We start from the raw sequence: 13,103 nt of genomic DNA, 5'->3' as shown, positions 1-13,103 counted from the left end.
TCATGCAAGAGAAGACGAGGGTCTCATAAGGGACATGTGTTATCCGGGTGAGAATAGCGCCGAAGGGTCGGGGAAGTATCCAGCAAGACAGACTCAACAGGGGTGCTATTCTGTGCCATCAAAACCTGTCCACCTTTTCTAGAGCTCTCTTACCTTCTTGTCCAAGGGGCGTACGTGGTGGAGTGGTCTGGATCTCCATCCAAGACAGATCTGAGCCCCTGTTCACTATGCCCTTATCAAACGTGTATTCCTGCATCTACACTCAGCACCCGTATCTACTACCCACCGATGAATAAATCATGGAAATAAAAGGCACAGCGTAGGGAATCTTGTCAATGATGTTGAAATAGCACTGTATGGTGACAGATGACAGCTTCGCTTGTGGTGAGCACAGCAGGACATGCAGAGAAGTTGAATCACCGTATTGTACACCTTAAAGTAATGTAACCCAATGTGTCGACTATCTCAAATAAAGGGAACATTTTTCTTTTTTTTTTTTTTAACTTTTTATTTTTTATAAACATATATTTTTATCCCCAGGGGTACAGGTCTGTGAATCACCAGGTTTACACACTTCACAGCACTCACCAAAGCACATACCCTCCCCAATGTCCATAATCCCACCCCCTTCTCCCAAACCCCCTCCCCCCAGCAACCCTCAGTTTGTTTTGTGAGATTAAGAGTCATTTTTCTTAAAGATTTTATATATTTATTTGAGAGAGAGAGACAGAGAGAGTTGGACGACGAGACAGACAAAGTTGGGAGCCTTTGAGGGAGCCTCCTGGGCTCGGCCCAGAGTCCAGTGTGGTATAGTCTGAAGTCTATGGGAAAGTGCTTAAAGGGTGGGTTCATGTGCAGCACTGATCTCCTCCGAATGCCGGACAACCTGCCCTCTAGTCAGCCACCCCCCCAACCCGCCTCTGCACTGGCAGCTGGGGTCTTCCATGCCCCTAGGCCCGAACCCTAACCCTGGGTTGGGTTCTCAGGCTTCCATCCACAGAGGCCTGGCCCTCAACCCCTACAGATTGGGGACCCATGAGCCATACTGTAGACCTCTGCCTGCCACCCAGGAGGAAACCATGCTGTTGGGAGCTGTGGGAAACAGAGCAGGAGAAACTTGCACACCCCCCTCAGGCCGCCTTCACCCTCGGTGCCCCCTTCTGCCAAAAGAAGCTGGAGCCTGAGGTTCAAGCTCACACCCTAACTCAACTCTGCCCCCAGAAGCTCGCCTCCATGGGAGGCCTCCGGGAGCCCTGTAGGCCTGGCCCGTGGTCTCCTATGGCCACAGCATGCACCTAGCAAAAAAACGCTCTCAGCACGGGGCTGGGCGCAGCCCGAATCACTGCCCAACACAGACCAATTCTCATGAGCTTTCTGCCCAAATCAGTAGGTCCACAGAAATCTGCAAGCCCAAATTCTCACAGGAGCTAAAGGTTCAGGACCAGGGTGACAGAAAGGAGAGGCCAATAGCAAGGAACCAAAGGCACACGTCATGTGCATGTGAGCTGGCCCACTTCTCTACCTGTCGGAAGTGAGCCATGCCTGACAGGAGAGAGACCCACCTGCACCGGGTCTGTCCATTTGCTGCCCTTGAGCATCGGGGGAGGTGGCCAGCTGGCCACAGATGCTACCTGTCAAGTACCTATGGGACCAGCTCCCGGTCCTCAGCTAAGATAAAACAATCAGTCTGTGTAGTGACCTATTTCTGGGGGCAGGGCATGTGCTCAGTGCTTTGGTGACTCTATCCCCTCCCTTTGCATTTTTTAAAAACACCTTAGGCAGGGAAAACTGACATACACAAAGCTGTCCATAGTTAATGTATGTAACTTGAGCCTGACCCTAACCCTCATATATAGTTAAGATATACTCGATTTAGAATATTGCTTGTAATTAGAGGATGGTTTTTAGGAGCTAAGGAATCCAGGGACAAACCTTCTTCGGTCTTCTTCTCCCTTAAATCTGGTAAATGGGAACACATTCAGCTACGTGCTATCTGGAGAGTGACCACACGGGGACAACAGTGAGTCAAGGTGCCCCAAAGACCACTGCAAAGCCCATTCTTCCTTCATCTGTCAAGCCTAGTTCATTCATTGTTTACAGGTCATTGTACAGATGATGAGAAATGTGACGCTGTTGAATTTTTAAAAAACCAAAAGAATTCTTTCAACCTGTTAAGCATAGAAGATGTTTTCTAAAATCTTGGAGAGCACGTGAAGGCCCAGGACCCTGGAAAAGGGCTATGACCATGGAATCTGTTCAGGTCTACTTGGGAAACAAGGAAGGCTTCTATTCCACTCCCTTCCGGGAAGAATCTGTGTCAACTAACAGCACTGAATCCACACCAATAAAACAGTGCAAAATGGTGCAGCTTAGAAGAAATAAAAGGAGAATCAACAGCCTCCAGAAGCAGAGAAAGAGCCACCCCCAGGAACAAAAAGACCTACCACGAAGGGTCTGCTCAGGCCAATTTGCATTTCTGGAGATCCTCTGGAGCTAGAAGGCCCCCAGTGCCCCCGGGGGTCATGGGTCAGGCAGAGCTCACACCCTGAGGCTGCCCTGTTGGAGCCTTTGACCAGCCTCTTCCTCCACGAGACACTCCCTACCCCCTCACGACTCCAGCCTGCTTCTTGGAACTCCCAATCCCTTTCGGACCCCATTGTTCCCTTTTCCCATCCCTGCCGTCAGAGTACGTTGAACTACTTACTGTTCTGTCATTTACATGTTTTTTGTCATGTTTGCTCTGAAACGATATCTTGCATCATCTACCCTGATGTAGAATCCCTTGTCGCATTGCTTGACTTCTCTGTGCCCTCACAGTGTCATGGGGCTAGAGTCCTGGGCAAGGTCCTCACTAAGCCAGCTCAGCAGGTGCAGTGAAGACCTGCCCCAGGCACTGCTATTTTTGTGCAAGTCAGGCAGCACAGCCAAAACCTTGGTTTGGGTTCAGGATGGCTCATGTGCCCCTCAGCCACATCAGATGGTCTGGGGGCACACCCTGAAGTCACGGGCTAGTCCATTGTTGCCCTGGGGAATCTCCGTGGAAGAGCCTTTGTGTCCTATGGGGGACCCCATAGGAGCCGGTCAATGGGAGTCTGAACTCCTGAGATAGAATCCATCCCGGAGACTGCCCGGAACTTTCCAGGACTTCATTCCACCGTCTTGCGAGAATCAATTCAGCCGAAACCATTTCCTCCCCTTAGAAAGCATGAGTCTTAAGCTCCAATGAAGGGACTCTCCTAGGTCATCTTGGAAATCAGCGGAAGAGCCAGACAGAGATGGGAGATGGCCTCCAGCAGGGTATCCCAGAGTGGCTTCATCTAGAGCCGAAACCACCCATGGATTTTTCCTGGGCTCCCAGACTCTCCTGAGACACTACCTGGGGCATATTCTGGGAACAAAAGGTCACGGCAGGGCCCCAGAAACCTCTGACACTGGTTATAATGAGACTCTGGGATGTCAGTGGAGTCCCAAGGCATGGGCCGTCTCAGAGTTTGTCTGCAAAGTCATGGTTGGTGGGAAACCCAAATGCTGACAGAAGGTAGAGGAAGATGGAAAAAGCTAGGCTTCTCCATCATGACGGCACAAGTGGCCTAGGCCAGGCCCAGGCCAGTGCCACACAGGGTCCAGGGAGCCAGGTGCTGCATAACATTGCTGAGGGCTGAATCAGACTCATCTGGAATTGATGTCGATTTGGGCAGAAAGCTCGTGAGAACTGGCCAGAAAGCCCAGATGAACTCGCTTCCGGCAGCAGAGGCCTTCAGGGGAGTCTCCTGTGCCCAGGCCGGGGCAGGTGGGGCCTGCCATGCCCCTAGGCCAGAACCCTAACACAGGGTTCGAGCCCCGCATCAGGCTCTCTGCTCAGCAGGGAATCTGCTTCTCCCTCTCATTTTCCCTCTATGTTCTCTCTCTCTCTCTCTCTAATAAATAAAATCTAAAAAAAAAAAAAAAAATAGATGTCAAGATACAGAACTATCTCATCAACACAAAAAAAATCTTTTGAAAACTTAATCTTCAGGCGCCAAGGTGGCTTAGTCGGTTGAGTATTAATTCTTGGTTTTGGCTCAGGTCCTGATCTCAGGGCTGTGGGATCCAGCCCCACGTCAGGCTCCACACAGAGGGCTGAGTGTGCAGCCTGCTGAAGGTTGGCTCTCTCTTCTCCTTTCCTTAGCTGCCCCTCCCCGACCCCCACTCACACTCTCTCTCTCTCTAAAGAAAAAATTGAAAGCATAATCTGAGTACTATTCTCACCCTAAATAAATCATTCCTCACTATCACCAAATCCAGCCATTGTTCAAATTTCCAATTATTTCTTTTTGTTTACATTTGTTTGAAACAATATCCAGTGGGTACCTGGGTGGCTCAGACGGTTAAGCGTCTGCCTTGGGCTCAGGTCACAAACCCCGGGTCCTGGGGTTAAGTCCTGCATCAGGCTCTCCACTAGTGGGGAGCCTGTGTCTTCCTCTCCCTCTGCCTGCTGCTTTGCCTGCTTTGCCTGCTTGTGCTTGCGCGCTCTCTCTCTCTGTCAAATAAATAAAATCTTAAAAAAGAAATATCCAAGTAAGATCTATACATAGACCCATATGAATCTATAGGTCTCTCTGTCTCTTTTCTCTTTCTCTAGCTTCTGGCTTTTATTTTCAAATGTGTTCATTGAGGAAAGCAATTTGCCCTGTAGAGTTTCTCTCATTTTGGATTTTCTGATAATATCTTCATGGTGTTGACATGTTCCTCCCTGAAGGCTTAATAACATTCAGATTCTAATTTTTGATGAGAATGTTTCTTCAGGAAGCACCCCGTGCCTAGTTACCTCTCTCTCTCTCTTTTTTAAGTAACAGCTTTACTGAAATACAATTCACATACAATAAATTCACTCTTTGAAATGTAACAATTCATATTCACAGAGTTGTGTGGCCAACACTCCACTATTTAATTCTGGAATTAGATAAAATTCCATCACCCCAGAAAGAAATCCCAGACCCCTTGGCAGTCACTCCCCATCCCTCCACCTCCACCCCTGCTAACACTAATCTACTTCCTGTCACTATGTTTGCCTACTCTGTGTGTTTCAAATATGGGTGACCCTTGAATAATGCAGAGTTTAGCAGTGCTGACCCCCCCATGCAGTAGAAACTCCGTGTATAAGTTGTAACTCCCCCCAAACATAACTACTAATAGCCTTCTATGGACTGGAATTCCTCACTGATAACAGAGTCAAATCAATATTTTGTATGTTACATGTATTATGTGTTATAGTCTTATAATAAAGCTAGAAAAAAAAGAAAATGTTATTAAGAAAATACAGGGCAGAGAAAATATATTTATAGGAATATATATGTATATATCTGTATCAGTGGACCTTCGCCAGTCAAACCTGTGGGGATCAAGGCTCAGCTCTAAGGGAATCATGTAGTATGTGTTCCTTTGTGTCTGGATTTTTAAAAAAATTACTGATTTATTTGAGAGAGAGAGAGTGACAGCAGGAGGAGGAACAGAAAGAGAGGGAGAAGCAGACTTCATGCTGAGCGTGGAGCCCAACACAAGGCTCAATCCCACAACCCCAAGATCACGATCTGCGCTGAAACCAAGAGTCAGATGCCCAACCAACTAAGCCACCAGGTGCCCCTTGTGTCTGGATTTTTTAAGTACTTAGCGGAATGTTTTCAAGGTTCATCTGCATTGTAGCTGGTATCAATACTTCTTTCCTTGTTATCGCTGAATAATATTCCATTGTATGGGTAGGCCACATTTTAAAAGTCTGTTTATTTATTTATTTATTTATTTGGCACAGAGAAACAGGGGGAGAGAGCACAAGCAGGAGGAGCAGGAGAGGGAGCGCAGGCTCCCCAATGAGCCAAGAACCCAACCCGGGACTCAATCCCAGGACCCTGGGATCATGACCTGAGCCAAAGGCAGATACTTAACCAACCAAGCCACCCAGATGCCCCGATATGCCACATTTTTAATCCATTCAAAAGTCGATGGATATTCTGGTTGTTTCTCCTTGTTTTTTATGAAGTGCTGCCGTAAACAGTTGTGTACAAATTCTTGTGTGGACATATTTTTTCAGAATTCTTGTGTATGCACTAAGGAGTAGAATTTCTGGGTCATTACTTAAATCTGTTTAAGTTTTCTTGCAGCTCTTTTTGTTCTTAGGATACATATCTATGAGAAGGTGCAGTCAAATTGTCTTGTTTTAAAGTCACTTGAAATAGTTTCTGTTTCTGTGGTCATGCCACAGCTCAATACACAGATGTTATTTTATTTTTTATTTTGACTTGAAGGATTTCTTTTTTAAATTTAATTTGTCTTATGTTTATGTGAGATATTTGCACGGGCTCTCCGTGTTCCTTCTCTGCTCCATTCCCTAATAATCCAGCTGAAAAGTGATTGGGCAGGTCCAGACAAGGAAGACAAACCGATCTGGAGGTACCCAGCAAGTCAGCGACCTGGCAGTTGGGGCCTCAGAAAGGAAGGTGGCCAAGTTGGCCAGCGACACAGCCGAGCTGGGAGGTTAGTTACATGAAGGCGGATTGAGCAAATACAAAACTATTTTGAGGATAATGGGTAATGGGAGGCAGGTTTCTCAATGTCAGGAGGGAGAGTTCCAAATCTTTTATTTTTTAAGATTTTATTTATTTATTAGACAGACAGAGAGAGAGAGAGAGAGAGAGAGAGAGAGAGATTGAGCACAAGCAGGGGGAGCAGTGGGCAGAGGGAGAGGGAAAAGCAAGCTCCCTGAGGAGCGGGGATCGTGACCTGAGCAGAAAGCAGACACTTAACCAGCAGAGCCACCCAGGTGCCTGAGAGCTCCAGATCTTATAAAGGAGAAATCTAGAACAAACCTTTGGTGTTGGATTGGCGTTGGAGGTATTGCTGAACTCAGTTCCTCAAAATAAAAGATAGCTATGGAAATAGACGGCAAGGAACAATGACAGCACTCAGATCTTGGATTCTAAATGCCATTTTTTTCCCCTAGCCAAATGAACAAGGGACACTTAGAGAAGTTACTGATTCTGGGAGTGGGGCACAGGAAGTATACAATAAACCTGAAACATGCTGGTATCAGAAAGCAAGGAGGTGCTCTCATGAAAGCGACCTGCCAACAGGACAAAGAAGCCAGATTCTAGGACACTTTGAACATCACCACAGCGGGAGAGACAGGTGGTGCTCCATTGAATGACACAGGAATCCATGAATCTATACACTGATGTCCGCAAATGAACGGATGAGTGAAGAGAAGGAAAAGCACTTCCTAGGGCGCCTGGGTGGCTCAGTGGGTTAAAACCTCTGTCTTCAGCTCAGGTCATGATCTCAGGGTCCTGGGATCGAGTCCCGCATCAGGCTCATTGCTCAACGGGGAGCCTGCTTCTCCCCCTCTCTCTCTGCCTGCCTCTCTGCCTACTTGTGATCTCTCTCTCTCTCTGTCCAATAAACAAATAAAATTAAAAAAAAAAAAAGAGAGAGAGAGAGAGAAGAGAAGAGAAGCACTTCCTGCAGTGGAGTGTTACCTAATAAGTGTGGGAGGAGTGGTGGGACCGTAAAACCATCATTTGGCAGTCATTGATTCGGGCACAAAACATCAATGGATGCTAAATTCAGAGGGTGAACCTTGGAAGAGAAAGAAGGATGGCGGGCTTCTCATTGTGTTCCCACCCGGCGGGGAGGGGAGAGCTCTCTGGAAACTTTTCCTAAAAGGGGACTAATCCTATTTAACAGGGCCCCACTCTTATGACTTCACTTAACTACCTTCCTCCAGGTTCTGTCGGTCTCCAAATACGGTCACATCGGAGGTCGGGGCTGCAATATATGAACTCATGGGGGGCACACGATTCCGTCCTGTCGGGGAGCAAGAATTCTTGCCTCCTACAGGGTCCTTCTAACTAGGCTAAGAATCCACTGGACATGAGAAATTGACCAGAGAAACCAAATTTAATTTCATATGTATGGGGAAAGCCACACAGACGTGGGAATTCCAAAGATGGTCAGGCAAAATGAGGTACCTACGTCCAGCCTGAAGGAGGGAGAAGAGGCAGGGGTCTGGGGCTTCAAGGGAAGGAACGCACCTCACGAGGCAGTAAAAAAGCAGATGTTAGGTAACTAGATGTTTGCCCTACTATAGGTCACCCCAAGAACATATATTTCTGGCAATCACCCTTATTCTTGCAAAGGCCTTTAATTTAGATTCTTCTACTTAACTGAGTGGGGGGGAGAAAGTTTCTCCTGAGCGCACCGAATCCCAGCGTCTCAGAGCTGGAAGGGACCAAGGACACATTTAACACATTTAATTCCTTCGGGATTCCTCTGAGCTCTCTCTTGATGGGGCATGGGGAATGACTGGGTGAGGCTCTGCTTACCCTCTTCACACTCCTCAATCAGGACTGCTCCACTGTGACACATTTTATATATGGGGCATAGACCTAGGATTTCCTTTAAAAAGTTTTATGCATAACGATCACTGCAGATGAGGAAACTGAGGAAGTCCTGAGAGTTCAAGGGAGCTGTCCACAATGCCAAAGCACGGCACAAAACACTGCTTGTTGATGCCCAGGCATGGGCTGTTCCCAGGACAACACATAGCCTCTTCTCCACCCAGCCTTGCTGCTAATATAGGACATTATGGGGGTTGGGGACCTCTCAGCAGGAACAAAGGCAGTCTAAGAAGTGGCATAGATGGGGGCCTAGGAGGTTTCATCAGGGGCTCAGGGCAGCTAAGCATTCGGATGACATGGAAAACACAGAATTGGCCTGCCCCATCTGGAGGAACTTCCAGACAAGTACGGGATTATGAAGTTTCTATTCATCATTCAGGGTCAGCTCATGGAAAGATTACATGCTGTGCTCTATAAATGAAAGGATACAGCAGCACCTCTTTTGCCTGTCAAGCCAGATAGAATATACACACAGACAAACATACATATGTATATTGTAAGTACTCAGTGCCTCCTAATGCTGGAAGATAAAAATGCACAAGTTTCATTCTTCAGATCTGTTTAACCAGGAAGTATAACCACAGAACCCAGGAGCTGAAGGAACATGGAATCTTCAAATGAGGGTCACAAAATCCCTAAGGGATGCCTGCACCCGCGGGACAGGTAATGGAAATGAGGAATATCATTTGATCCCAAGAGGCAAGACCACAGGACATGGGGAATACATTTAGCTTCCTTGGGTTTTCAAAGTTAAAAAATAATGAATGTTATTTATTATCGAAATAGAATAGATTCTCATGGTACAGAGGGCAAAGGGCACAGCAGAAGAGAATTCATTGAAGAATAAACCTTCCTCTCATCCCTGACATCCAGTCAACTTTCCTCCCAGGAGACAAAGAAAGTGCTCCTCAAGAGATAAACCCCACCCATAAAAGATGTTTTACACATATGATAGCATATATGAACACAATTTTTTCCCCTTTTTATTTATTTAATTTTTTAGCCTAACATACATTGTTCAGATCTTGGAGCTCATTTCCTATCTCTACGTTAGCGCTTCTGTGGTGTTTTTAAACAACTGTATAACATTCCATTGGTTGACTATACCCGGATTTTTCTTTCTTTCTTAATTTCAATTTATTTTTTTTTATTTTTTATGTTTCATAAACATATATTTTTATCCCCAGGGGTACAGGTCTGTGAATCACCAGGTTTACACACTTCACAGCACTCACCAAAGCACATACCCTTCCCAATGTCCATAACCCCACCCCCTCCCCCCAATTTATTTTTAAAAGATTTTTATTGTGTTATGTTAGTCACCATAAAATACATCATTAATTTTTTGTTGGTTTTTTGTTTGTTTGTTTGTTTGTTTGTATTAGACAGAGCTCACTAGTAGAGAGGCAGACAGAGAGGAAGGGAAGCAGGCTCCCTGCTGAGCAGAGAGCCCGATGTGGGACTCAGCCCCAGGGCCCTGGGATCATGACCTGGGCTGAAGGTAGAGGCTTTAACCCAGTGAGCCACCCAGGCTCCCCACATCATTAGTTTTTGATGCAGTGTTCCAAGATTCATTGTTTATGTACAACACCCAGTGCTCCATGCAATCCGTGCCCTCCTTAATACTCACCACCAGGTTCACCCATCCCTGCACCCTCTCCCTTCCAGAACCCTCAGTTTGTTTCTCAGAGTCCACAGTCTCTCATGGTTTATCTCCCCCTCTCTGAAATCCCCCAATTCACTCTTCCTTTCCTTCTCCTAATGTCCTCCATGTTATTCCTTATGTTCTGCAAGTTAGTGAAACCATATGAAAATTGACTTCCTTTCCTTGGCTTATTTTACTCAGCATAATCTCTTCCAGTCTCATCCACGTTGATGCAAAAATTGGGTGTTCATCCTTTCTGATGGCTGAGTAATAGTCCATTGTATATATGGACCACATCTTTATCCATTCGTCTGTTGAAGGGCATCTCAGCTCTTTCTGCTGTTTGGCTATTGTGGACATTGCTGCTATGAACATTGGGGTCCATATAGCCCTTCTTTTCACTGCATCTGTATCTTTGGGGTAAATACCCAGTAGTGCAATTGCCAGGTCATAGGGTAGCTCTATTTTTAATATTTTGAGGAATCTCCAAACTGTTTTCCAAAGTGGCTACACCAACTTGCATTCCCACCAACAGCAGAAGAGAGTTCCCCTTTCTCCACATCCTCTCTAACACTTGTTGTTTCCTGTCTTGTTTATCTCTGCAATTCTAACTGGTGTAAGGTGGTATCTCAATGTGGTTTTGATTTGAATCTCCCTGATGGATAACGATGATGAACATTTTTTCATGTGTCTGCTAGTTATTTGTAGGTCTTCTTTGGAGAACACCATACACAAAGATAAACTCAAAATGGATGAAAGACCTCAATGTGAGACAAGAATCCATCAACATCCTAGAGGAAAACATAGACAGTAACCTCTTGGACATCGGCCACAGCTACTTCTTTCAAAACACATTTCCAAAGGCAAAGGAAACAAGAGCGAAAATGAACTTTTGGGACTTCAACAAGATAAAAAGCTTCTGCACAGCAAAGGAAACAGTCAACAAAACAAAGAGGCAACCCGTGGAATGGGAGAAGATATTGGCAAATGACACTACAGACAAAGGGCTGATATCTAAGATCTATAAAGAACTCCTCAAATTCAACACCCAAAAAAAACAGATAATCATGTCAAAAAATGGGCAGAAGACATGAATGTGCCAAGATTTTTCAAATAAAGTAACATTGAACTCATTTCCAGTATTTGTTATTATATAGACAATGTTGTAGTTAATAACTTTGTATATGTCATTTTGCCTATGTGTAAGCAAGTCTGTAGTATAACTTCCCGAATGTGTAATTGCCTTCTAAAAGAGAGTGTGTGTTAGGGGTGCCTGGGTGGCTCAATGAGTGAAATCTGCCTTCAGCTCAGGTCATGATCCCAGAGTCCTGGGATCGAGCCCCACATCAGGCTCCCTGCTCAGCAGAGAGCCTGCTTCTCCTTCTCCCTCTGCCTACTGCTCTATTTGTGCTATCTCTGTGTCAAATAAATAAATAAAATCTAAAAAAAAAAAAAAAAAGGAGAGAGAGAGAGAGAGTGTGTGTGTATTCTTAATTGTTTTAATTGAGATGTAACATAGATAAAAAAAAAACTAACCAATGTTAAATATAGCACTTAAGGAACTTTTACATATGTATCCACACCTCCTATCAACAGCAAAGTCAAGATGTAGAACATTATGAGCACCGTAGAAGCCTCCATTGTGACCACTTCCAGTGAACCACTAGACTTCTAGTCAATATCTGCTCCCCTCCTCTAAGGTAACTACGATTACTTAACTTCTATAATCATAGGGTAGCTTGGCCTGCCCTTCATCTTCATGTAAATGGGATGATCAGTCTGCTTTTGAACCGGCTTCTTTGAACTGGACACTCTACATTTAACCCCACTGGGTCTGACTCATCCATGTTGTTACAAGGAGTTACAGTCTCTTCGTTTTCATTGCATGTGCTTTTTGCCCAGTTACAGACCAGACCTGGAACCGAACCAAAGTGAGTTTGTTTCTTGGAGAGTTCCAGATACACCAGGTGGACTTGTCGCACAAAGGGAACTTTATTTGCAGCAAATAAGGAGATCCCAGGCAGTAGCTTCCAAAGTCATGACTCCCATGGAGAAGGTGAATGGATACCTTTTGTTTACGATTAGGATGAATTTTTAGATAGGGAAGCCTTATCATCATATTTAGAGCTGAGCTTAAGGTTGTATGCATGGGCCTTAAGAAAACCTGCCTATATAGGCATTGCATGTAAATGGGCCCAAGGCTCCTCCTTGGATAGAGATTTTGGTTCTATAATGAGGTAAAGGTAATTGTAGGTCATTCCAGGGGGTCACACCATGGTCCATCCACATAGGTGTGAGTGAGTCAGTGGTTTAGCTCGAAAGCTCTGGGTCGTCTGGGCCAGCTGGAGGTCTTGTCAAATAATCTCTATCACTGACGAGTGTGTTTCAGGTTTCACTGCCCATTTAGAGGTAAGCTGGAAAGAAGAGCTTAAGGAAAAATCTAAGACAAAAGGAAGTGAGTACAAGCAGGCGGGCAGTAGAGCTCAGGTCTCGAGGGCTAGCTGATGTTTAGTATTAATAGACAGAGCCCGATTTTCCAAAGTGGTTCTACCACTTACACTCTTGTTAGAAATGCCTGCATGTTCTAGAAGGTCCATGAATTCATCAGTACTTGGTATTTTCTTTTTCCTTTTTTTTTTTTTAAGATTTTATTTATTTATTTGAGATAAAGCAAGAGAGAGCGAGCATGGGTGGTGGAGGGCGGGGGAAGGTTGGGGGGAAGAAAGAAGCAGACTCCCCGCTGAGCAGAGTCTAAAGCTGAGAATGTGGAACTTGATCCCAGGACCCTTGGATCATGATCTGAACCCAAGGCAGACACTTAACTTACTGAGCCACCCAGGTGCCTAACCATCCTTTTACACTTCAACCATTCTGGCGGATGTACAAAGATATTTCATTGTGATTTTAATTTGCGTTTCTCTGATGACTATTAGCTTTTTCCTGTACCTTTGGCCAATTATGTATTTTCACTTGCGGAGTGCTTATTTATTAGTCCATTTTTGTTAGGCTGATTGCCCTTCCTCATTGAT

The sequence above is a fragment of the Mustela nivalis genome (genome assembly GCF_964662115.1).
Source record: "Mustela nivalis genome assembly, chromosome: 6".
NCBI classification, from domain to species: domain Eukaryota; kingdom Metazoa; phylum Chordata; class Mammalia; order Carnivora; family Mustelidae; genus Mustela; species Mustela nivalis.
This window is presented reverse-complemented; position numbering follows the sequence as displayed.